General features: G+C 32.4%; 1 protein-coding gene across 1 annotated transcript in view; it reads right to left on the reverse strand.

Moving 5' to 3' along the window:
- The window catches only part of Sema2a (Semaphorin 2a), a 1027416-nt gene that overhangs the window by 635838 nt on the left and 363815 nt on the right, over positions 1-27763 (reverse strand). The window contains exon 3 of the mRNA XM_089642321.1: positions 9264-9293. The gene's annotated coding sequence lies outside the window, so the exon portion shown is untranslated. The remainder of the gene's footprint in view (positions 1-9263; positions 9294-27763) is intronic.

The following is a 27763-nucleotide window of genomic DNA, read 5'->3' on the forward strand; positions in this document are numbered from 1 at the left end:
TTATACTCATGTGTTCAATTTAGTTGTAGGTATACATTTATTATATTGTTATTGTGTAGTGCTTTTATTGATTGCTGCTGTGTTGAAATTTTACAATACATTTTGTTTTGAATTTTAGTTGGTTATTAGTATATCAGTTAAATTTAAATTTTTGAAATTTAGCTGGTTATTAGTATATTAGTATATCAGTTAACTTTAAATTTTAATTTATTTGTGTTCCTAGATCTGTTATTATTTTTTATTTATTATTTACAATTTTGTATTTTTTGTAAATTTCTCAGGCCACGGGTACAGAACCCTTAGTTTCTTGTTTTAATATTTTTTATTATTATTATAATTTTAAGTGAAAATCTGTTATTGGATTTTATCTTTATTATTTAGTTTATTCTTATATATGTAAATAATCTGTTGATTTTACCAAATAAATAAAATAAAATAAAAAATAAAATAACTGAAAGAATACCCACGTTGAAGCCAGTGCTATGCGTTAAGTTGGCAAGCTCAGTGAAAGGGTAAGCAGACGAGACTCGGATACTATCAGGGGTGAGGACTTCTTCATTCATCAGCTCGTCCATCGGTCAGGAGGTTGGAAAGGCCATCACAATAATAACACATGAGTAAGAGGCACAAGGTATATTAATCATCTTCTAAAGAAACACAGGATTAAATTGGATCTCTACTCTCTTCTCTCTCTGTGACGACCGGATGAAACGAGGATTTCACATGTATTAATGATTTGAACACAAGAAAGAGGTGTACTGGAAGCTTACGGGTTTCCAGGTTCTGATGATGGGTCGAGCTGTAGATGTTCTGCGTCTCCGGAGTACGCAACGGTCAATCGTTATTGCGTCACACTTGGAATTTACCGGAAGCAAGGCTCCGACGGTGAAGCTGGAGTGGTGATGTCGGCACATGTTTTGTGACTTGGCTGCGCGTGATATTAATTATAAACTAGAACAAGATCACGTCTGTTTCTAATAATGCATAATTTGCGCGGCAAACATTGCGAGCGTTGCAGAATTTGCTCCGCGAGCGGCTACGCTGTTGAGGTGACCGGGGTCAAAATAAGACTGCTGGTGCGGCGGGTAGCGATGAGTCTAGAACCGTGGACACTGTGGGTGGTCCGTCACGTACGCCGCGACCGTTTGCATGGGGAAAGTGGGGTTAAAGTGAGCATCCTTTTTATGTAGGGTGACTTTATTACGTAACAACCAGTGTAACAATAGTTGAGTTAATTTATACTAGGCTTGTATAAGACCTGTCATATGTCGAAGTATGAGGTGTATTCCAGTATACTTCTGACAAAAGCAAAATACAACGTCCTCATACAATGAAAGTAAATTTCATTTGACTTATTTAGAAAATAGAATGGTTAAAATAAAAATTTCTCAAATGCTGATAGTTGGCTTTTATAGAAATTATGGTGAATCCAAAGGTTTTATAAAAAACATTACGTATTAAGGGTGACCAGCAATCTCGAATACCTTTTTTTCTGGTGAATGAAGACGTTATGGAGAATTGATGGATGATAATTAAGATGATGATGATAAGACGGATTTAGATGGTTTGGGCATGTAGAGTGAATGAGCGAAGAAAGGAGTGTAAGGAGAATATATTACGCAAATGCAAATGGTAGCAAAAATTGCCCGATGCCCGAGCAAGACGTGGCACGATCAAGAAAATCAAATAATAGAGTCGGGCCATGTCAAGCGTCAGAATAATCGAAGAAACACTGAACATTTGTAGTTGAATCCCATTATAAAGATATTTTAAAACAATTTTAAATTTATTCCACTATTTTTATTTGATGATCGTTACCGGTTTCAGTTTATTATAGCTTTATATATATTCAGACTGGCACATGTATTGCTTCAAGTATGGTTTATATTCAATAAATTTGATGGCGGTAGTTAGTAGGGGTGGTATACAATGATTTAATTTCAATCCATATAATTGAAATGAAATAATTGTATACCATCCCTGTTAAAATTAAATTTTGTCTTTATGAACAATAGTTTAGAAAATCTTAGGACCAGTCTGAAGTTGGTTATAATATGCTAAAACCGGTAACGTAAAAAAATTAAATAAATGGAAAAAATTACAATTTTTTTTAAATAAATCATTCTTTATTAGTGTTCGAAGAACGAACAGGGGTTGGAATAGCCGCACTTTAAAGGGCTATTCCACACAGATAAAGTATAAATGAATTATATGGCTTGTGACAGGCGATGCAAAAACACAATACATAACGTTAATTCACAATCAACTTACCGGGAGGAGATGGTGAAATCTGCATAGTGAGCATCATCTGTCAGCACTGGGACGTTTAGCGTGGTTGTTAGCACTCGTTATTTTAGATTAAATTGCGATAAAAATACGTCTTATGATTATTCCGATTAGACAACCGGCGATCGAGAGTTGACAGGACGAACCGTTTTTGTGCAACTGGCTTGGCTCACGGCTATCCGTCGTTTTAGCTGACTTGTGCGAACTTAAACTATACAGTTTAAATTCTGACGATATGATTGGTCATTACACAGCCTGTCAAAAGCAATCGGCGTTACGGAACAATTAGTGTTTTAGTTATTAATTAGTTTTATTAACATACAAGTAAGGAACTGAACTATCGTGTTTTATTAAATATAGGGTATAGAGAAGAAAAAAATCTTAAATCAAAATGGTTGGTCCCCTAGAAATGACTATTTAACGTCCATAATTAATTAATAATTTAATTTCCAAAACGCTTTATTTCATTATTTTAACTCAACGACCGTAAATTTGAAGCAAATTAAAACACATTTGAATAATAGTGACATTCCCGTCGGGCCAGTAACAATTCGATCATTAAATGGAGAACAAATTATATTATTTCATCGTATAATTAGACCGGTGTAAATTAAAGAGTTATTAAACCAAATAGTTAACGCACGAGATAATGCAAACGGGAAAATTATTCAGTAATTAGTTATTTCAATGACAGTTCCAATTAATATGCGTAATTCATTACCTTTGTACAATCAAAATCATATCAAACGCATTGGCGAAACAGGAATTATTTTAATAAAATCCTATTACCTTTAAGGCCTCTGTAACCAAGGGACGAAATAAATTTGCATATTTCCATGCCCTTGATAATGCACTTATTGCAACTGAACCCACTCTACTGTTTCAATTATTTGAACCTATCGTGTTTTTTGAGGGCTCAGTATAGAGTGAGATAAGTCATTTAAATTCCATAAACACGAACTTTATGTGACGTAATTTAGGAGGATTTTAAACATAAGTATTACGTTTATTTATATCAAGTTACTGTGGGTTCACGTAAGAAATGAGTTAAGTTTTTTTGTCGTGGTTTGCGATGCATTTTGGTTTTTTTGCTCTGTACGCCACATTACTTATTTATCCCGCAACTGCTACGAAAATGGCGAATTTTACAATTGAAAATCTTGAATATCTTGAAATCTTTTATTAAAAAAACGTTTAATTTAAAAAATAACAACCAGTAACGTTGTAAGAATTGTAGTGGAAATGGGATCTAGCGCACACGGTGCAATCAAAAGAAGTATGTTAGTAGTATGTTTTTTCCAATTCTCATGAAAACACAACAAGATAACAGAACAGATGATGATCATATTTTTTTTTAAATATTTGACTTATGTCACTAGACTCAAGAACACATAATAATATGGACGTTCTTTGGGGTGTTTGAAAGGGTGGCCTGTTTTCAAATCATCTCCGCGCACGTGGATACGTTTGTTAAGGTAGGGTGGCGCGTACCCCCTTTCAAAACAATGAAAGGATTATGTTCATTTAATAAAATTTACGCAGGTTTGTTCAGGAAACGGGGTCGTTATTTAGGGATGAGAGTGTTTTATGTGTCTTCTTTGTGAGGGGGAACGTGCGATCAGAGCTTTGTTAATTAAAACGGTGTATCGTTTTGTAAATATTCAAATATGATTGCAAAACAACAGGAAAGGTTTGCTGACCGTGGAGTAGGAGAGCTTTTTGTAATCTCTACGGTAAATATGGTTTATGATTTCTAACAATAAGTCTCAAAATACCAAGTGAATACCTTACTTTTAAAAATCTTAAATAATAATAAACAAATAGTCCTGTGTACAGTAAATCTCACGTCCAAAAAGTTTGTTTCTAATTTTACGTAATTTTGAATCAACACAAAAATTTCCTCCGAAATACTAAATTTGTAAGTAGGTACTTAAATATCTGCCTACTTAATTATTTTTTTTTTAAATACCAAAAAAGGACTTATTCAATTCATTTAAAGAAACGTTACTAATGCAATGACAATTCTTTTTTCAAACTTTCTTTGGGAAGGTAAGTAAAGTAATATTGAAAAAATGCATATAATAAAGTCCAAATATACACCACAACTTCACATTTGAAAAACGATATTTTACTTGACTATTAAAGCGGCCACCATCTTAAAAAATAAACTGAACAAAAAAAATTACAGACAGATGAAATTCAAAACGGTCGAGTTAATACAGGATTTCGCTACGATCAGTCAAATATGAATTGAATATTACTCTTCTACAACAGAGACATAAATCTAAATTTAAAATTTATAAAATGTGTTGCTTTCTCTAATTTGTTGGTTTAGACACTTCTAAACAAAGTATTTGCAACACAGATAGAGATCTTTAAAATGTGAATATACCTAGGAATAAGAAGTATCTTCAAAATGAAATGGTCTTACAGAGTTATCGAAGGATTATTAATTATTGTAAAATTGTACTTGATGTAAAACACTGTACATGTTATAAAGAGCAAAAAATTACTGTAGGGATGTCAATGTTAAAGCACACGGTTGGACTTAAGACACAATGCAAAAGAATAAGTAAAATAATTGTAAAAAAGATGCATAATTTTTAGATCTCCGACGCTCTAACGCCAAACGACCGGAAACTACCGAATTTGATCCATGCGTGATCATAGAGGAAAGCGTTTCAACGAGATCGCGTGGCTCCTCTATTCGTGATTTTTTTACGGATCTGCGCTAGTTTGGAATAATTTTAAAATTTGGACCATAAACTTAAAAATATTTTACCAATATTATCTTGTATTATAATCTCCGTGTGATATAAAAATTGAATCCCTTATAAAATATCCCCTAAATATAAACATGTCCTATCCTAATCCAAAACACAACCGAAAACAAACCGCTGCTTGAAGCACATTATTATATTTTGGCCCGTCGTATAATTTGCATTTGATAACTCCAAACACGTGTCCGAACCTACGTCATTATAATAGAACGCCTCACTTCTTTACTTTGTAATTAATTAATTTGCCCGACCGTGAAAATAACAAGAGAATTTTTTTGAAACTGAGAAGCACATTTTTTTTAATCATAACTCAAGGTAGGTTAAGCTTTGCTTTGAATTTTAGAGAAACGCGTATATCGACAATGAATATGTTCTTATCATTTAAAAAAAAATCAAAGCTATTCAAATGTTTCTTTTATGGAAAATCGCTACGAAATGCTTTTAAAAGGCCTTATATCTAAATTTAATGAAAACACGCTTATGTTTAGTTTTTTACCAACATTTTAATAGGATTGAAATAATTATTAATTTTATAAAATAGAAAAATAATGGCTTTATAGTTTAAATTTAAAGGTATTTGAACTTTAATAAAATTTTCTGATTTTATTATTGATATCACAAACAAGTTTTCGATTTGTGCAATGTAATTGTTTGTATAGCACTCTTTTTAGGGTGAATTGCCTAATACAAAAAAAAAAAATAATATTACGCTGAGGTGAAACAGGTTGCCGCCGAGAAAATTATATTTTTTATAAATAAAAGGTCCGACAAGACTTGTTCATCACATTGTTCAATTATAACTCTAAATAATGTTTGTCTTAACTCTAACATTGACAATTTTTCAGATTCACTGCCCAAATTCAAACGTGGCATCATGTCAATAATTTAAACTATTCAATGCGCATACATACAGACACACACACACACAAACACTCACCCTTACATTACACACGTCACACACACACACACATACACCTATAAACTAGACACGTCATTACATGGAAAAATATCATAGTTACCCAACATGAAATATCTTATTCCTGTATATTGTTTCATATCTGTAAATCATGCACTGTTTGCTTCTATGTAAAATAAAATGAAAAAATTATAAATAACAGACGCTTTATTTTCATAAGTATTACATATGAAAATTTGGTAAAGGTATAGGGTAATACCAAAATATAATATCTGTATCCATGTAAAGGCACATCGATATATACCTTGGTTCTGGACCTAGAAGTCGTAATTACAAAGCCTCGCGAAGGCAAATAAATTAGCAGGCTAAAGGATATATTTGCACAACGTTCCAAAATGGTTTCAAAGGTCAAGGTTCCAGCCTCTCCCGTAACAGCTCAGGATTGAAACGTTACCTAAAATCGTTATATCTATAGGCGCATAATTATGTAAAATACACAAAATCTAAAAACCAGTAGGTAAATATTTTTTAACCATTATATTTCTTCAACCAATTCCCTCTCTTACTTTCTGGAGCCTGGCAACATCCTACACAAAATTTATGATGCAATAGCAGTGGTTTTGATAATTGGAACTCGACGTTAGGTTTTTGCTTTTGACAAAGAGTAAATATTACTATCAATTTGTTAGTTGCATGTTTCCGTACTCAGAGCTATATTTCCGTGAAATGCTAAGAGGTGTTAATCTAGTTGTGTTTGCATATTCAGTTAGAACATTATGTATTTAACACCCATGCATATTCGAAAACCTTCGTTAGTCGATGTAAAACAGTAATATGAAGTGTAAATAATGTGTTCGGGTGTTTTTTTGCAGCCGGGTACATATTGATGTGTTTGCGTCGTGTGATTGTGATAGGGTTGCGAACCGTGACCGACCCCTAGTGAACGTAAATGATCAGTTAGGGGAGACCTTAACAACCTTTTACGTATTTTTTATATGAAGAAAATATTCTGTTTTTTTAATTTTATTTACGGAGAAAATACAGATGCATTACTAAAACACTAGAAAACATTAATTGGAGAATTCGCCTGAATCCGACCTACTTCTTACAGATGAATATGAGGTGCAGATATAAAAACCTGTAATACTGCCCTGATGAAGCAACGGTTTGAAGCAAAACCTTGTCAGTATTAGGTATAAGAAATAGAAGTGATATTTTATTTTAAAATATATTTATTGGAAAATTTAAAGGGATTTCAAATAATTTAAATTAGTGTTACACGGATAAATAGGAAATAAGTCGATACAAAATACATAAAAAAATACTTAGAAGAATTTTTTTTTATAGGAAAAATGCTTAGAATTTTTTTATTGGGAAAAAAGCTAAGAATTTTCGACAAAAAATAGATTACAGCTCATAACTTTTATTTCATATGCCATTTCATATACCATTTCATTGATAACAATGCTCGATTAATCGTGGTAATTATGTTTTGATATTTGTTTATTTATACAAATACAGTACATTATGATACAAGTGATAAGGTATATTAAATGATACGTGGTTAAAGTATATTTTACCAAATACAATTGCCTATTACAATACCTCCAATTTCTGACACACTGGCAGCACGCGTTGTGAGGCTTGGTTTACTTTCAAACGGATTTTATGCATGATTATGTCACTCTACATTAGTACCTACGACTTTGAGTTGCCAGCGAATACAAGTAAATAATGCCAATATTTAACTTGAGATAGACGTATTATTAATATTCTATAGTATTTCCAGGGTCCACACAATATTAGTAACTTCGCCTAACAGTTATGTTAGCGATTGGTTTCAACAGTAAGTAGATATGGCTAAATATCACATTGAAATTCCAGACTGAAAAAAAATCACTTTCCGTGACGCTATTATATCAATTATTATTAAAATAATATCTTACGTATAAGTGCCAGTTCAACATTGGTACAGTTAAGCCAGCCGTATAAGCCGCGGATTAAGGCCTAAGTAGTAGTTTAACTATTTTGACCTTACGCGTCGTGTAATATTTGCTACGCAATTATTTATATGTTGTAGTAAATACCATCTAAAAAAATACTATTAAAGATGCCATATTCCATGAAAATCTTAAAATTGACCACTAAAACTGGTTGACTACGCTCTCTCAGCATAGGGGTAGTTTCCTACCCCACCGCTACCTGGAGATCCCAGGGGGATGTCCCGGGGGATATTTCAGGGGTGAGTGAGCCGGAATAATGGTGGTGAAGTGGGGTGCAATATTTTAAAATCCTAAAGGGGTGCACCCGTTCGATTCCTAGACGGAATGTATTAATTAAGTTGGATGCGCTTCGTGCTTTGATGCTGTTAAAATGAGCTGTTTCGATAGCGTCAATAAATGAAATGCGTTTAGTTTAGTATGCTCTGAGTCATTCAGATAAATGAAGCAGGGTTTTATGGCATTCTGTTTTTCTGAATACAAACCAAATAAACAAACACAGCAAGAAAGTTTAAATATTTAGCTTTGTATTTTATTACATTAATTTAGAAAACAATGAGAAAAATCACAATTTTAAAGTATAATATTTCTTAAAATAACGTTAAATTCCCTACAACCTAAAAAAATTAAGTCCATCAATTCAGATTATTATTTTTAAATGTTCAAAACTCTTAAAAAGTTCAGTATCTAGGTTATTTAGGCTGGAAATAATTCATTTATTGAAGACAATACTAGCGATTTTTAAACGAAAATTTGAAACAGAAAAAGTTAGGTTGCATCTAGGATTTGAACTCAGGATTTTTGCCTTGAACGCTGCTCTATTAATTGATCCAATGGGACCCCATTTCCTTCGATCATATTTAACTGTATCAAACTTCTAATAAAATTTACCAACACTATCTTAATTTTCACAATGGAAATTTTTATTGGCTGATATCTTTATGTATAATATGTGGCAGTTTAGAGGGTATAAAAAAAATATAAATAACTAATGTTTATAAGATAAGGTTTTAAAAAATATAACATAATAAGCATTAATTGTTGATTGAAGTACTAGTACATATTGAATTATTTGGCTTGTTTGAAATAAGACGACATAGCTCAGTGGTCCAGAGCACTTGACCGGACATCAGAAGGTACGGATTCAAATCCCGTTGGCGGCATTAATTTTTACTCGCGAGATATATTCAATTTGTATTGATATTTAAGGCGACTAATTATTGCTTATTTGTTTATGTATGTTATTCAAAAATGAATATGAACAATTTAACCATAAATTACCTTATTGACGGAGAGTTGGCTGGATTTTGTCTGAAACAATATAAATTTAATATAAGTATGTTGTTCAAAAATTTAATATTCATAAAAACAAGGAAACTGATGTTAAAAATAAATATTTATTTTTCGGAATAACTTTATTGAGTAAAACCTCAAATTGTAATATTTAAATATTGAATTTCAATATATTCGAGTCCCAGATGTGACCGTTTCCTTTTCTGATTTTTCTGTTTCAGATTTTCGTTTAGAAATCACTAATATTGTCTTCAATATTTAAAAATAAATATTTACTGCCATTACGGTATATTTTAAATCGATAAAAGTTTCAACGTTTTCTGAACGTACGTGTACTAAAAACTGTCTTTTGAATAATGTTAATACAACAATAGAAATGATTTTTGTAATCTATTGAAATTATCATGAGTTTATCAATAACAGTGGTATTTAAACTTTCCTAAATTCTTTGAGCTACTTACAAAACACATCAAAAATATCATAACTATCACAAAATATTACAATTTCATATTACGAAACAAATTATAACGGAATGACATTCTACGTATAGACATCTCCATTGTATATGACTGTCTTATCGAGTCAAGTATATTCCCATGTTAATAAGACGTGTCCATATTAGGTGTATGGTCCATACATTTTGCATATTTCCCCAGCGGCTATATTTTTCACTTTCCCAAGCTAAGTAAATGCGAAATATATGTTTTCTCATAGAAGAAACCTGAAAGCAACTCTTCTCGCATTGTTTGGGTATGACAGTGTCCAAGTTATTTTCTATTCCGGGGACAATATACAATCATTGGACTGACATTTATGTAGAAAGGTACCGTTAGTGATGATGCTAGAAAAATTGAAATAGGAAAAATAAAGAAACTGAGCTCCTCGGATGTCATTGATATATGGATGGATACAGTATCGGAAAACGTGCAATTGAATTTTTATTATCTTAGATACCATGTTTCCTATCCCAATCTAACAAATCTGAAAGAACTGGGAAGATGTGCCCGATCAAAAATTTTGCCAAATATTTTTCCTTCACCGATTTCCAGAAAAAAATGCTTCTCTTGCAAATTCAGAATTTTGGTCTTCTATTTTTTTAATCGTTGAAGTGACAAGTGTTATCCTATAAAACATTTTTTGAACAAACATGAACAATATAAGAAAATCATTACTCTACGTTACACCAATACTTAAGGCAAATAAAGGTAAAATAACGAAAAGGTTAATAGATTATTCAGTTTTAGATATATTTTTTAACATGCATAGGTTCCTATTTTTGCATAAATTCCGAATGACAAACGTCCATACCACATAATCCAATTAGAAATAAACTTATGATTAATAAACTATGATTAACAAACTCTAAATAACATTTATTTCATTGCATTAAAGTAAGTAGGTGTAATATAATATCCTGCAAATGAAAAAAATAACTTTTGCAATTTCGTCTTTCAGGATGATGATGACACACTTCATTAATCATTATAGGGTGTAGCATACTTCAAAACATAACTCAGCTATTCTGTGCTGGTGAAAGACTAAAAATGTCGTAACTTGGTTAAATGTATTTTTAAAAGAATGTCGTCTGGATGACAGATAAAACAGCCCTAAACATTTCGGGGTGTTGAACGCGTCATGGGTTATATTTTAAACGCCGGTTTAGTCTGGAAAAATATGTTCAAGTATTCATTTTATCTTTCACGTCGTATCATTTTATACCTAGAATCATTAAATTTCAAACCATAAAACGACATATTAAAAATATACGCGGACAATATAAGCTGGGATCTTAATAAACCGCTGTCAAAACGTTAATCTCACTGTAGGTACATATTTTGTTCATCGAAGAAGATCTAAAATCAAACTATTTTTCATCACCAATAATAATTAATTTTACGTATTCAGTATCTCTTGTTTATACATTTATTACAACTAATGTACGTATTCAGTATCCCTTGTTAATAAATTTATTACAATTAATGTACGTATTCAGTATCTCTTGTTAATATATTTATTACAAGTAATATCTACACACGAAAATTACTATTCAGTATCTTTTGGTAATAGTATTTATTACAATAAATCTAATAAATTTATTACAAGTAATGTAATACATTTATTACAAGCAATGTAATACATGTATAACAATTAATTTAATACATTCATTACAAGTAACTTAGGTACATTAGAAAATTACTAAAAATGTACACATCATAAATATTTTATGGAGGTTTACGATACGCTATATATGTAGTGAAAAATAAATGTTTTCATTTTATACAAAACAATTAATTTATGTAAAGTTTTTTTAAGCGGGTTTTACCAGAATTAAAAAATGATAAATTATGAACGCACAACAGCTCACTGGTTTTAAATAAAAAGACATTTAAATGTAAACTTTTTGCACGACTAACCTATTTATTGAAATGATTAAATCGTTTAACAATATTGTGACTGTAATATTATATTTGGGCCTTCAATTATTAACTTACCTACTTGCAAGTTGGGAGCAGCTCTAATACGTTTTGCAGTCTGAATGTACGAAACTTATTAAGTAAATGTTCAGCGAATTAAAAATAGAAATAAAATTTGGTAGACCTTAGTAAAGTACATTTAAGTGTCCAGAATTACTATTTTTGCTATCTATAGCTTAGGTCTTTGATTGAATCATACATTTCGTAATACATGTTAATGTGTAAAAACCTTTAAAGCCTAAGAAACAATATCAGTAAGCCTACTAGAACCGTTTCACAATATATTTCGTAATACAATTAGTAATAATAATAACATGGTATTTATATAGCGCAGTTTAGTGCCTTTTCACTTCAAGTGCGCTTAACTATAACAAACTTAACGGTAATTTAGTATTAGTGGTCATGTTCTTAAAATTATTCGTACAGTGTACCTTACCCAAAACAGATTTAATATTATAACACTAAATAAACTGTTTATACAAAGTGATGCCAAAACTTATAATAACAATAACAGCAGGACAGAACAAAACAATAATATTAAGACTTAAAACATATTATAAAACAGGAGGCAGTTTGTGCTCAGAAATGAGAATCTTCTGAGCAGACATTTTAAAAGGTATAAGGAGACAACCAAATAAAACAATTACCGGAAGTTTTAGAATATGGCTTATTATAAAATATCAAAAAGAAGTAAGATTTTTTATATAATTTTGTTGATAAAGTCCTTTAAATTCAGCCAAATTCTGGAGATTAGTAAGAGCTGAAGAAAATCTTTTCCAGATGAGCGGGCCTGTTACGCGAAAATAGCGACCATAGTTTCGGCTCGATTTGACCTAGAAAGTTCGATTAGACGATTACTAAAACCTAGATCTAGTGACCTTAGAGTAAGCGGTTCCAATAATAACATCTGTGAATTTCAAATCGCGTAATTTCACCGAACTATTACAAGTTGCGTGAGTCTACCTATCCAAAATAACTGTTTAAAACAACGACTACCCGTAAGGCGAAAACAAAACACAACACCCCAGTCTTGTCTTGGAGATGTACGTCATAATCTCGGCATAAGCTCGAGTTAGCGGAGTAATCCTTTAGGAATAGATGAGGATAACACCTAACGCAATGCATTAGGCAAACTCATAGTGTCGTGGCCAAAAAAGACGCTGAGGAGATCATACCTTATTTGAAATATTTTGTAAGAATTTGTGTTTTTATTAATTCTATCTATTCAATTTAGATATATTTTTAAGTTGTTTATTTTATTAATTACTTCTCTCTTAATTCCACTACCAAAATAATGTTTTTCCTTGATTGATACTTTATTTGATACGGTGTGAAATTTTATAAACAGTATATGTCGAGTAAAAAACGTTATTGAAATTTTGATCTCCGGTGATTATTTTGATGTTTTTTTTTAAACTCAGCAAATCAGTAGGAATCGGAAAGCCAGGTTTGATATGACGGTTACTTGGCTGAGTGGCCAGTGTAGACATGTAGAAAAATTTTCTGAATAATTGTTTTCCAAAAATTATCTTTGAAAAAAAAAACAAAAAGTCTTACGATGCCAAAATTTCATTAGCATTTTTTACTCCAAATAATGTCGGGAATCACTGGTTAGGGAAAGACAAGTACGTCCCTTAACACCCTGTATATATATATATATATACTTACTCACTATGTATATATATATATATATATATATATATATATATATATATATATATATATATATATATATACATAGTGAGTAAGTATTTCTTTCTTTATATTTAAACTGTTCTACCCATCTCAGTTGTGAAATCTATTACCGTGTTTAAATGGGGAGTAGTGAAATTACAGTTTAAATTTGAGTACGTAATTTAATAATGTAATGTAATAATAATGTTATGCGACAAAAATTCAATAATAGGGCACGTACATAACAATGTAAAGATAAATTATTTTAAATGATACATATATTTTTTAATAAGTTTTTTATAAAACCTCACTGGTTTATGCAACCCAGTAGAAATGTAATATTACATAGAATAAGTAGAAATATAAAACTGTGTTTCCCCAATAGTGAAAAACAATTTTTTTTCAATTTCTTCATACCAATCTTAAATCGGGTTCCCAGCAAATGTTATCAATAATTTATAATTTATGGAGCTTTTTCTTCGGAAGAATATTCCTTAAAGAACTTTCTATAAAAATCTGAATTCAGTTGTTTCAAATGATTTATTTGTACTTGTACAAAAAATATTATATTCCACCCTGTGTGGATATTTGGTCAAACACTAGCATCAATATCTGTAAATTTATTTAGATTACTTATAAAAATATTGATACCTGGGTAGGTAGGTACCTACTATCAAACTACTAATAATTAATATTTACAATTATTCCCTTCACAGTTTCAACTTAGTGTGATAATTTTTTTTTACCAATAGCAAAACAAAAAAAAAGATTTCCTGGCCAAATCAATTGAAGTAGCGTTTTACGGCCCATATTGATTTACTAAACTAGTACGAACGTCATCTTTCTTCTCACGCGTCCTGTTTGAAAACGACAAAGACGGATGATACTAGAACGATGATGTCACTATTATTAGTTATTTTTACCATATGGTGATCGCATAAAAGCCAGGTTATAGGTAATTTAGGTTGGGATTGTAGGTTAAATTTTACCATCGCTTTTTAAAGGTGTGTCCGTTGTACGACGCATAACTACGAATATGAAAAAATAGATGTATTATTTTAGGTTATAACGTTATAAATATTTATTATAACCTCTGCATCATATACGTCACGTCAGGTGTAAGTATTAATGGTATATTATAAGTCTTCGAAAGTCATGTGTTGGAGCGGGAAAATGACTTTATTGATAGTGTGGAGTTCAGTGATGAGTCAACCTTTCATCTAAGTGGGACGGTAAAAATCCACAATGTTCGTATCTGAGGGTCAGAAGATCCTTATGAACCTGTAGAACGCCAAATAAATTCCCCAAAATTAAACGTTTTCTGCCCTGTTTCCCGATGTCGAGTGTACAGATATTTTTGTTTTCGCTGAAGCTACCGTGACAGTGGTGATTTTTCAGGATATTTTGAAAGAATGGCTCTTTCTCCAATCAGTAGAGGGTGAACCTGTAAACTTTATTTAGCAACAGGATGGAGCCTCTCCCTATTGGAATCTTTCAGTACGAGAGTGGTTGAACGTCGAAATCCCTGACCGTTGGATTGGTAGTAATGGTCGAGACTACAGATTTCTTTTTGCTGGCCTCCACGTTCATCTGAAAAAACGCCGTGCGATTTTTTCCTTTGGGGCTTTATAAAAGATTGTGTCTACGTTCCGCCGCTATCTAATAATTTGCCAGAGTTAAGATGCAGAATAGAAAAGGCTCCAAAATGTGGGAAGATTTGGACTTTTGGTTATATGCCGTACAATAAAGGTGCACATATTGAATAGTTGCAAGAAAAACTAGGTTAGTATACCTTCAATTCGATGTATGATTTGTTGTAAATGGTCTAAATTAAACTGTAATATTATACCATTGAAACTGGGGCATTATTTTATGGACACCATGTATTATGAGAAATCTGGCAAAAGGTAAATGAAGCTCTCTGCTATTTTTAGATATCTGTGTATGTCTAAGTCTCAAATACTTGATCATTACCACCAGGTAATATTTAAGGAGGTAGAAGATTTGTACGGTGGCAATTCATTTGACAACTTTGATCGCCCAAGTAGACAAATATTGTTTGAAGGTCTTTGCAGTAATTATTATCTCGCGGGGACTCCCAGGTCCACGGTAATTGGAATAAGTTCCACCTGAGCGAACAATTACCCATGCGAATACTGTGGGTGTCGGTTGTCATTAAAGACAGGGGAAATGGATGAGATATTACATTTATTGTGTTCGTAAAGTGAATGGAAAACATTTTATTAAATAATTCATACTTGTACAAATATGTAGTCGGGTAAAAACTTAAGGGATTTATTTGAAATAACAATAACTCGTAATATATCATAAATTAATTAATCGAATAAATTTAATATTGTACGGGAAAGCATAAAGTATTTTTCGACATTATTGTTTGACTGTCAACTGGAGGTAAATACACATAGAGGGCTAAGAAACGTTGTTTGTAAAATTTAACATATTTTATTCGAACGTACTTGGATACACCAAAAAGTTCGGCTTGCAGCGCAGTCCATTATGGGACTCTTTTTCGTGGACCGAATGGTGATATTACAATGTGAGTTGCCTGTATACTGTCAGATTCATTTATTGACAAATAACCCAAAGTGGGACAGTCACACCGCCTTCCGCGCTCCGTGCAAGGTTAGACCTAGGTTTCCCTTTTCGCTGATTGGCTAGTCCATTCATTCGAATGTGTCGTTAGTATTTCTGAATCTTCATGAAACTTATGTTTTTACTTATTTGTACTATTAGTTATTGCGAATACTTGTTTCTGTATACAATTTACGTTTTCACCATTTTTTTTACTCCTCGTACCTTTTTGTGTTCTAAACTTGTAATCTTCTCTTTAACATATTGGTGTATTGGAGACCATGAAAAAGAAATAAATAATGGTACTAATATAACAAAAAATCTTTGGGAACCATAATAAATTAGTAGCCAAGTAGTTCAAAGTGTCCGGTTCCTACCCAGGAGCCTTGTTTCAATCCAGTTCAAGGTAAGACCTCCATTATTGCACAAGCAACATTTACCGCTTATAACGATGGAACTTGGAGGAATTCAAATATTATCAGATTTTCCGAAAGCCGGGACTTTTAAAAAATAAGAGCTCAACTTATGAAGGGAAATAGTTATACCGAGACAGTTGAAATCTTTAATTTATCACTTAACAAATACAAAAGATTGTTACTGAGACAGTTTATTTATGTACAGTAATTATATTTATTTATTTATTTATTTTCACATCACATATATCATATTAATATTTAATTTATATTTAAATAGGGCGATAGTAAAGTAATAAATGAACATTATTTTTAAGTTCTCGTAATACCTCTTAAACTATATTCAAGACACCTTTCATGTTTTAAGAAATCTATTCAATTTGTTCACCAGGCTTTTGTCTTTACCATTCGATAAATTGATCAATTATCCAAATTATGCAAATAACATCCTGTATGGTTATGCCAGCATTTTGTCACGCACAAGTTGCAAGCTGTGTCTAGCTATTTAAGTAATAAAACTATTGAGGAAAGTACATGCTTATGTAAAAAGGCAAGGCACGTACAAGGCATGATCTGTTCATATAAGTGCAAATGAAACTAATCACACAACACAGGTCATGGAAAAACTTAAATTACTCATTAATCGTATTCAAAAAAAATCTTGTCCTGTGGAGAAACCTGTTTCAAGAACCTGTGATTGGAAGCTTGCGTCTTCAAGTAAAAAGCTACAAGGGTAGCAAAGAGGGTAGGGGACCTTAGGAGTTAATAAGGGCATGTTTTTAGAAGAGATATTAAGCCATCAGGAGCAGGCTGCGTCCTTTGCCGAGATAATAACGTCCCAGCAGTGCCGCTAATTCGAGAGAAACGGTACTGTTCGCAATATAGTGTCGAATCTGGAATGTTGTTTGCTAGGTGTGAGAATTTACGATTTGTTTGAAAATATTTATGAAACAATCTGTTGAATTTACTGTCACTGATCATAAGTTTCTTAATTTCGGTAATTTTAAATATTAATTTGTTACTTAACGAATTCTGTTTTAAGCACTAGGCAATACTTATAACTTGCCAACATTTTGTTATGGTCAAATGTTCGTTATTAGCAGTAATTTTTTATTGCTATGAATTTTCAGCGTAATGTTTGCTAGACATACCTATTTACAGTTTTGTTTATTGTCGAATAATTTAAGAAACATTATTGTTTTCATTCAAAAATATTTAAACACGTTATTTATTTACTCTTTCGCTTGTTTCGTAGTTTAGTTTCCTGTATCTTGCGGCTGTCGGATGGCGCAAAAAATCGACAGGTTAAAAAAATGAGAAGATAGTCCCTATTGAGATTCAATAAAAATAGAATAGGTAAATGGACTCTCTCGCTGCAGCAGCTGGTCCAGTTTCTTCACCACCTAGGATTCTTGCTGCAGAGTCTCCATCTTCTATCTTCATGTCACCTGTTCCTGCTCTTCATTTTACTTTACTTAACTTCACTTTATTTTGGTAATATTTATATTTTTTGTAATACCTGCATCATCTGTAAAACGCCCCTGAAGTGATATCTCACAAAAGCGGCGCTATAAAAATTGCTGGGCAGAAAAGTAAAGTCCGAAAGTGAGGTAACGGTTTACAGCGCAGTCCATTGAGACTTTTTTGCGCAGCGGCCTAGAGCGTCGCGTGGTACCGCCGCTCCAAAGTGTACGTGTGGCAGAGCCTAATGAACTCATATGCATAAATACAGAATTTACCCACAATAATAAAGGTTCACACACTTTATACAAAACACGATAATTTACATTAATATAAACACCATACATTTTCATTTTGGCAGGTTATACAATTGAAAATGACAGCCGTTTTAACAAATAAGATAATGTGTAATTTTAAATTACCATAACAAAGTTTTACCAGTAGTAACAAGATGAAATATCACCACATTTCACATGCAGATTTACGTAAATAAATAGGAAAACAAAACTAAATAAACAAATGGACATCGGGCCACTGGCTTATTAACGTGTTGCTGTGTTTTCAAAAGTCGGCTTAAAAAAAGCGTTTATTACATGTATTTTTAAGTCTATACGCTCATTTCAGTACCTATATAAACTCATCCCAGTGAGAGCTCGTACGGCCGTCATTTACTGTCGTCCTCTTCCTTCTCACGAGTCTTGTTTGAAAACGAAAAAGACAAAAGATACTAGAATGATGTCGTCACGTACAATCTTTCTCTGAGCACGATATTATATAATTATACCCGTGTATATTATCCAAGTTATTAATTATTTTACTGAGAAATCATGTCGTGGGTATTTAAATAGTTAGCCAGGTTAGGAAATTACTTCTACGTAAAAGGAACCGTAAATTTTGCATAGAATTAGTGTCTGGTACCTAACTCAAAAATAATCTAAATTTGTCACAATGCATCTTCGCGAAATTATGTATTCAACAACAAGCCTTTCAAAAAGGTGAGAAATCTTAATTACTGCCACGGGGGGGAAATTTGCAATAGAAATGCTTCCGCCATCGCTAGACATGCAGCAATTCATTATGTTCAAATAACCGCTCAAAGGAATCGACCCGACTTCATTACCGACAGAATAAAAAAAAACCCTTTGATAAGACAGATTCAGAATAAAGAATCTGGAATACCCAACAGATGCTGAAAGAATTTAGGTAGGCACGTAAGTACCAATACAGATACCCTCGTAACTAGTCGCTGTTTTCATCGCAGATATTTTCAAGACAAAATAATAGTAGCCGTTTCTTTTTGAAGTAGTGGCACCATGATGTTAAAAAGCATATTGTTTATGAAAGAGGAAGAAGCTACAGCGGAGTTATGAACAGAATACCTTAACCACGCCATATGTTAAATTTTGTTGGTATCTCCTTTCCATATTGCCACTTTGAGAATGTGTAAGATTTTTAGTGGAAAATCGAAGAATTGAAGTCACGGGGTGTATTTAATGTAACGAAATTAATGTCACAAGTAAATAGCGCCCTTGAGGTGATTTTTCACAAACAAAAACGGTATAAATGCCTACCTATTTTGCTATATATATATATATATATATATATATGTTATTCGTTGGTGATAGGAGCAAAATAGGTAGGCACCAACATAACACATCCGTAAAAACGGCAGTTAAGAAAGAAACATAGATTGACATAGCTATCTCTGCAGTCGTTGGCGTTGTTAGTGTAATTTTTTTGGACACCGAAAAAACAAAGAATTAAATGGTCTGCTTGTTAGTTTCTCTCTTGGTCTACTTGTTCCTTCTTTAGTATGCTTGTTCCTCCCTTGGTCTACTTGTTCCTCCCTTGGCATTTTGCACTGTTAACCTACTCAAACTATATGTTCAAACTCTGACAAAAGTACGCTTACATAGTTATTAAAAGTACGCTTACATAAACTGGTTGGTGTCTGAGTTGACATCGCGTTTGGGTTCCCCTCGGGCGTAGTGTGTTAAGTTCCTCAGCTAGCTGAGTCCTCCATCACAACACAAGCAACATTTTCCGCTTACTGTGGTGGTAGAGGGAGATTTTCAAATATTGTCAGGTCAGGTTATTCGTAACCTGGAAACGTTTGTCTTTCTTTTACTTAAAAAAAAGTACGCTACATAAGTAAATAACAGTTATCATTCCCCTTTATAATTGTCCATCCGAATGAATAACTGATTTCATGAACAATTATCCTCAAAAATTCCACGTTATTGCTATGAAACACATTGACTGTGTTCTAAATTTTTTAGGCTATATGTATTCCTTTCGTGTCATCCCTATTCAAATTCTGCTGAAGATTAATTAAAAAATGCAACAGAGGCGCAGTTGGAATTTTTTTGTGGAAGGCTTAGCACCGCATCAACTACAGAGGATTAGAGACTGTGTGTGGTAATAGACAATTTGTTAGGAATGTTTTGAAGCATGTGCTTTTTTTTAAGGTTCGTTTTTCACGTGGTCACGTTTTTGTAAGAGCTCCCTTAGTATTACTTAATTGGAAATATTTATTTGATAAAAAAATTCTCCCAATTTTCATTTAATTTCAAACAAAATTACAGATTTAACATTATTTAAAATAATTATTAGCAGGGTTATACCTACCAAATAAATTTAAATATTATTTCATTATTAGTTACTACCCAAATTTACCAAAATTCCAATACATTGAAGTGGAATAAGCTTTCAGTTAAAGTGATATTTTTTCAAATATCGATAACTCATTGTTGAATTGATATCTCGAACCTTAAATATTTTCTGTTACCAAAACCTTTAGTAGAAACTATGTAAATTAATTGATATCAGAGCTCACTATCCGAGAGTTTTTCTACTTTAACCTGTTGTACTCCAGCATTGATTATTGGCTATTTAAAAATTTACTTTCTTTTTTGCAATTTTTAACCTAAAAAAATGCTCCTAGCATTAATGTTCAACAACATAAGTTGCTTTTATTATAAACCATAATTTATTTTAGACTAAAAATACACAATTTCTTAAAAAAAATCACATTAAGTTTTTTACTACAATTTCCACTTTCTAAGCCAAAAGCTTTTCCATGGGCATCAATTCTCCAAATTATCATTAAACATGAAGTAGGTAAATAAGTATTTCACTGGAAACATTCAACATTCATGCAGTCATTATCCATGCATCTCTTTTGCTAAATTAGGCACCCCTTCTCGGTCCCTTCCCCATAAGCGCTGAAACTTTGTCCCCAAGATTCATGTTGTGGGTGCCAAAAATGGTAACATTAGAACTCCCAAATTTGACACAGTACGTCAGAAGCAGCCTGCTTTACATGATCCACTAAAATAAAACGAAATATAATATTCGTGATTTTTGCCGTCAACCCGGTAATTATTATTACAAAAATAAAACACAACAAAATAATTTTTTTTTAACGTTTTTTTATTGGAATAAAATAAGAACCTCTAATTTTAAAACGTTCAATTTCTAGATGCAACGAAATCTTTTATGATTTTTTTCACATTTTTCGTTTGAAGTTGTTAATATTATCTTCAATGATTGAATTAGTTTTTTTAAACACTTTAGAAATTTCCAACAGCAATAATTCTGCGTAATTCACGAAGGCAAAGCACATCGTTAGAGTTTTTGCTGCTTATAAAATATATCAAACAAAATAAGAAAAGAAATCACATAAAAATTATATCGGTATTTAATTTAAGTTGGAACAAGCCTCCAGAGGCATCCATTTCATTATAAAATATGTTTTAATGAATTTATGAAATGTAATCCATCTCACTTGTTCGCATTGTAGGATAAATTATAGGGATTTTACATCTCCCGAAAAAAACTACAACATTATTTTTACCTACATTCTTGTGAGGCTGGTATCATTGTAAACCTGCGCGCGGTACCTCGTGCGGCAAATAATATTATTCTGTCTCCAGCAGTCTAGCCGTTGGGTTAACCCGAAATCTCCTCTAGCGTACGCGATCTATTTGTTCATAAAATTATTATAAGTGAGTCTTGTTAAAATAATGTTGCAGTTATTTTCGGGAGATGTAAACTCCCTATAATTCACCCTAAAGCATTATTAAAAAAAATCGTTTACCGACCAATTTTCATGAACTAACACAGGCACTTAGGTTGGGTTTTTTCAAACTATATTACTTTAATGACTGCTTTGTTTAAAAGCTGATCACAAATTTGATCAGAAGCTGATCCGGGCCGGTGGAATGCCAAAACATCAAAATGGCGCTGACCATCGATGTAGTGATAAAATTCTTTAAGATTTCCATCTATTAAAAAAATAAAATACCAGATTCAATTTGCAAATATGAACTTAGACAGGTTTAAAATCTAAAGATATAACAAAAAATAGATCACAACTCATTTTAGCTCTACGTACAAATAACCTTTATTGAACATTATTAACTGAAATTTATAAGCTTGGTTGTATCATACAACTTGTATCCTTTTAATGGTTTCGTTTTAATCGTACCAATAAAACTGCCACAAGGAGAGAATTACATCTACTTGAATCGCACTAGTAATAACATCTGTTTTTTAATAGGTTCAAATTTGAGAGTGTTAAGTATGTGCTAAATAAGTATCTGAAAAAAAAACAAAAGTAAGGTTAGGTTATGTTCTTTGACGAGTGTAATTCCAGTAGGTGTAATCGTATGTGTATTTACATCTGTAATTCTGACATATTGGTACGTAAATTTCACGCTTGTGGAATTTTGTAAAGTAACCGCTTGTAATACGGTCTCCAACATCTACCCCTAAGACCTCTGCATTCTCGAAGATTTATGTCTAATTGTATTTGTGCGTGAAGTCTGTGGGACATTGTGTACAAAGGCGTTTGAGGAGGTTAAACTGTAAAGCAGCCGACGCACTTTGCTTTGCGAGAAATGCCTACGAAATGATTCTCAAGGGTTTATATAATAAATAATGCTTATTTGTGATTATTATCATTATTGCTGCTAATTTGCATGACTCGCAAATAAACAATGACAAATGATTAAATTACTGAATGGAATAGAATAGCAAGCAATTAAATAGCCAAAATAAATTGTAAGACTTTTGTTTGGTTCATATAAACTGTCGATGAAAACAATTATTCATTGATTCTTAAGATTAGATCGAAAACACAATTTATTTGTTTTCACGGTGGAAATTATTTTGATTTTTTGGTGGAACTTATTTATATTTGTCCTTAATTCTTTTAAACAGTCACATTAATCGATGACAATACAAAAACTCTCACAGAGTTCATTCCGTCATCAAAATAATCAGTTTTACCAGAAGGATAACTGATGTTGCATACATTTTGAAACGGCCCAGGGCTTGGGGCAGCTACCAAAGAATCTCGTGTTTTGAGAATTTTGGGAAATTGAATTTGATAGGGAAATGAGACGAATAGAAAAAGAAAGTCATAGACAAATGAACTCTTCAGTTGTTATTAATTAACACAGCCAAAGCCAATTACACTAAAATTTTGATTGATTCTGAATACCATTCTCTATTCAGAAACATATTAAAAGTACCTTGATTCCATGACCTCTCAGATCAAATGCAAGGACCTTGTCGTAGGTAGGTATTGTCACAAAACACTGATGGTTTTTTTTAAATATGATTTAAAATAAATAAACAGTCTTTCTTTTTTCTGTGCCACATAATTTACTTGAGAAAACTTTCAGTTATTTTGATCTAAGTTTTGAGAACCAAAACGCCAACAGATTCCAAACCCCTTTTCCAAAACAAACTTGAGTCACTGTTTAAGCAGACACGGGGAGTGTATGTGGAATACTTAATTACTCATTTGAAAAGTTTGCGTTGGCTTGCGATCTGCGGCCCCGCATAACAAAGGGTGTAAACTCAGCAGGCTAACGACTCTGCCACGGAATTTATTATTGCATTTGCAATATGCCCCATACGCCGTGCTATGGTCCTGCCACTGGGAAATCCGCTGTACCTTCCCTTTCTGGCAAATGAGTCACTTGTGCGAAATAAGGAAAGGCTGCGACAGAGCTATCAGCGGAATGCCTTATGCGTATTGCGTATGACATTCGGAGTGTAGATACAGTGAAATCTGTACTGGGGCAATCATGCAAATTTCAGTAGATTCATTTTAATAATAATGTCTGTTTATTGCAGTAGGTACAAGGGGTGGAGGGATCTTATAATGTATACTTATATTTTCTTGGTATGCATGAAAAAATATTGATTTTACTTTTTAGCTATTATTATTGTTATTTAAAATTTCTGAAGAAGGTATAATGATTATTGAACTCGAGATTTTTAAGAAGGAATAACACTTATCTTACAAAAACAAATAGGCATAAAGTCAGTATGCAAAACTTTTTGTTTAATATCTCACCACATGTGTGTTGTGTAAAGGAAATATAATGATTTATGAATTGATAATGCCGCAGCTATTAACGGCCTTCCTGGTCGAGGTATAAGGCTTTCGACTAGCAAGCTGGGGGTAGCGAGTTCAAATCCCGGAGTGCGCAAGTAAATTTTATGTGATTAGTGCTCGTTATCTCATATAATATGTAATATGTTTGTGGCACGTTCAAGAGTAGAAGATATGCTGAGTATAGTGTAAGACCATAATTCAGAATTAAAACGTTACTTGGCCGTGTTTACTGACCATATCTGAATAGCCAGATGTTCCTCACCTTATTTTACAAACGATTGCTGAGGATATTTAGAAAAAAAAACGAAAGTATCATTTAAATGTACGGTGAAATATTTATTATTATTATATATATATTTATTTCTATCACACGTTGCCACTGATCACACTCCTGCACGCTCGTAGGGATAACGTGATACCCGCTCTCTTTCCTCTGTTACCGTGCTGCAGAATGAGACGGAGTGCGTATCACGTAACCCGTGCTCGCTGCACCAGACTACCCAGTTTTTTTACTTAAAATATGTTTCGGAATCGCTGTTTAAAATCCTCCAGGTACACTCTGTATTATGTATAGTAGGTAGCTAATAATATGTTGGCAAAAAAATCAAATATACTAAACAAATCAATTCAAACACATTTTCATCTAATCTTTTAATTTCAATTGATATAAAAAAAATCACGAGGCGTAGAGCTGTATGTTATATTTTTTACTTTCGTGAATTCATTGGCATGTGCTCATGTACACTCAATACTGAAAGGTTTTTTAGGACAAATCGTTACTACTTTTACTACTGTAGTATTTACCTTTGTATCTACCAAACTGCTCTACGCGTATGAAAATACCTATCATAATGTTTGTTTTTTCCATCAGGATTCCTCACACCCTAAAATATTCCACCATCTGTATGATCCCTAATATGTAATCTCTCAGTGTTTCGCCCACTTTTATTAGAGGATTGTGATTTGGTACGGAACATTGGATCGAGATTCAACAACGCCCTCAGAAAACGACTTTTTTATTCAATTTCATGGTGGGTTGCCAACTCCATACATAACTAGGTATTACCCGCGTGCTTTCTTTGCGGGAAACACGAAAGATTGAAATATTAAGGCAATTGCAATAGTAATAAGTCTCCTATTTTATTGTAGCACCGAAATCTATCACTGGATATGTAGTAATAATTCACATTTTTCTTCTCTATGAAAAAAAAAATCGGGTTATTTTTTAAACTTTATTATTTGTGAACAATTGCATAACCAACGGAATTAGGTTAGTGGAAAGTGGATCACGTACACATATTATATTCCTGGTAATTCAATTTCTTCCACAAACCAATCGTAAAAAAGGCAAAGCAATCTTAAAATGAAAAATAAACATTCGTAGCAATTTGTTATTCTACGACGGTAGATATGTTATTTTGTCTAAATACAACGATAGGCATGCAATTTAGAAAATAATACAATTTTTCATTTACTAGATCATAAATTGTACGTTTTTTTTGGTTTCGACAAGTATAGCGGAAGTTCAAAATTACGGGAATATTTAACTTTTTCACCACACATGTCAAAGAAAATTCCAAATTAAAACTGTTCAGAAATCAGGAATAGAACACGTTACCTGCTGTCTTCTTAGGCAGAGAAAAATTAAATCATTAGCCAGTGTTTTATTCGTATAATTAAACATTTGAAATTCATTTCATGGAAAAGAGTTGGTAATTATTTTAACTAGTATTTAAAATACACCAGTTTGAAATATCACACAATAAAGTTTAAATACGATTACTTTTTAAAAATACCACATGTACTTTTCAAGTTATATAACATGTGTGAGATGTTGTAATTAAAAACCCCATTACTCTGTTATTATTATTCAGAAGAACTGAACGCATCAAAGAAAATGCTGGTTCAAGATTTTTTTATTTTTTATATAATATAATACCAGTTCATATTTGCCTTGCTGATTAAAACCATCTTAGACACAATCTAGAACAAAGCGAGCCATATAATTTTACTCGTTACCCTCTGGGGTGAAAGGGGGATGTAGATGGGTCGGGGGCGAAGGGAGGCACCCCTTGGCGAAAAAAATATTAGCCCCCTCTCTGGAGAGCAGTTCCGATTTCATTACGGCAACTCTCACTTCACGCTAGTGAGGGAAGAATTACGTTTCGAGGATTTGTTATATCACATACGATTTTCATGATTTTCACTGGTAATTCACGGTGCTCATAGTGCAATCACACAAATATACGTACTTTTTAAATGAGATATCATAAACACTTACTTTACGATGGTCAGTTTTTTGCAACATGCATATAGCATATTATCACAATTACAGCAAGGCACAGTTCTTAAGGTTACTATCAAACGTGATTTGTGGTGATACAATATAATTTCTGATAGGAAGGATTTAAAAAAATAATCATTTAAAGACAAAGTTCTTAATCTCCGCCACTGTAAATAAATACAAAATATGCACGGTAAATTTAAATTAAGAACATGTCATATTTTTCAGCTTGGCTGTTATTAAGAATAAAACAGGTCTTAAAAGGGTACCTTGCTAAACGCCGGCAGATAGTTTAAAAACAAAATGAAGAGCATGAAGAGCAAAATGATTTATTTTATTTCTAAGAAAATATACCTGAAGCTCGTTCTGGTACATAGTAACAATATTCATTATAACAGAATTGCACCTTTTGTTCGCAGATTAGTTATTGCCGGCTGCCGGCTTCGGACGGGTGAGAGCCTCTAATGATATTGAAAAACTGGAACAATTTGAGGGAGGTCTACATTAAAGCTGGATGCAAGAAAGCTCACGAAAATAAGAAGAAGACTTGAAAACATATAATTTAAAAAAAAGCGCCCATGTAAATAAAGAATTAAAAACTAATAAGTATTAATAAATTTTTATTGATTTATGTTAAAATATTATTTTATTTTATTTTATATTATAGAAGCAAACAGTACTTGATTTACAGAGATTAAACAATATACAGGAATAAGATAATTCATGTTGGTTACCTATGATTTGTTTCCTTGTAATGTCTGCTAAGTCGTATGTTTATTCTTTGATTACCAGGTGACGTGTGTAGTATATAGGTGTGTGTGTGTGTGTGTGACGTGTGTAATGTATGTGTGAGTGTGTGTGTGTGTGTGTGTGTCTGTGTGAGGGTGTGTGTGTATGTGTGTCTGTATGTATGTGCATTGAACAGTTTAAATTATTGACATGACGTCACTATTACTTTTTTTTAAATATAATGTACTAAGTTTATCAGTTTTACATAACTGTAAGCTTTTAAAACCTTTTGTATAATTTTTGATAGCAGTGCTTATAATTTATGTAAAAGCCCAGCTGGGGGTAAACATCATTAAAAAAAAATCCATTACCCTGCATCCTCCACAACTATAGGACCCAACCATCACATAACGTTAAAAAATAATATCAAAGTCAAAGTCCTTTGGAAT

Source organism: Hesperophylax consimilis, chromosome 18 (genome assembly GCF_061612785.1).
Source record: "Hesperophylax consimilis isolate HC1 chromosome 18, BYU_Hcon_1.0, whole genome shotgun sequence".
Taxonomy (NCBI): Eukaryota; Metazoa; Arthropoda; class Insecta; order Trichoptera; family Limnephilidae; genus Hesperophylax; species Hesperophylax consimilis.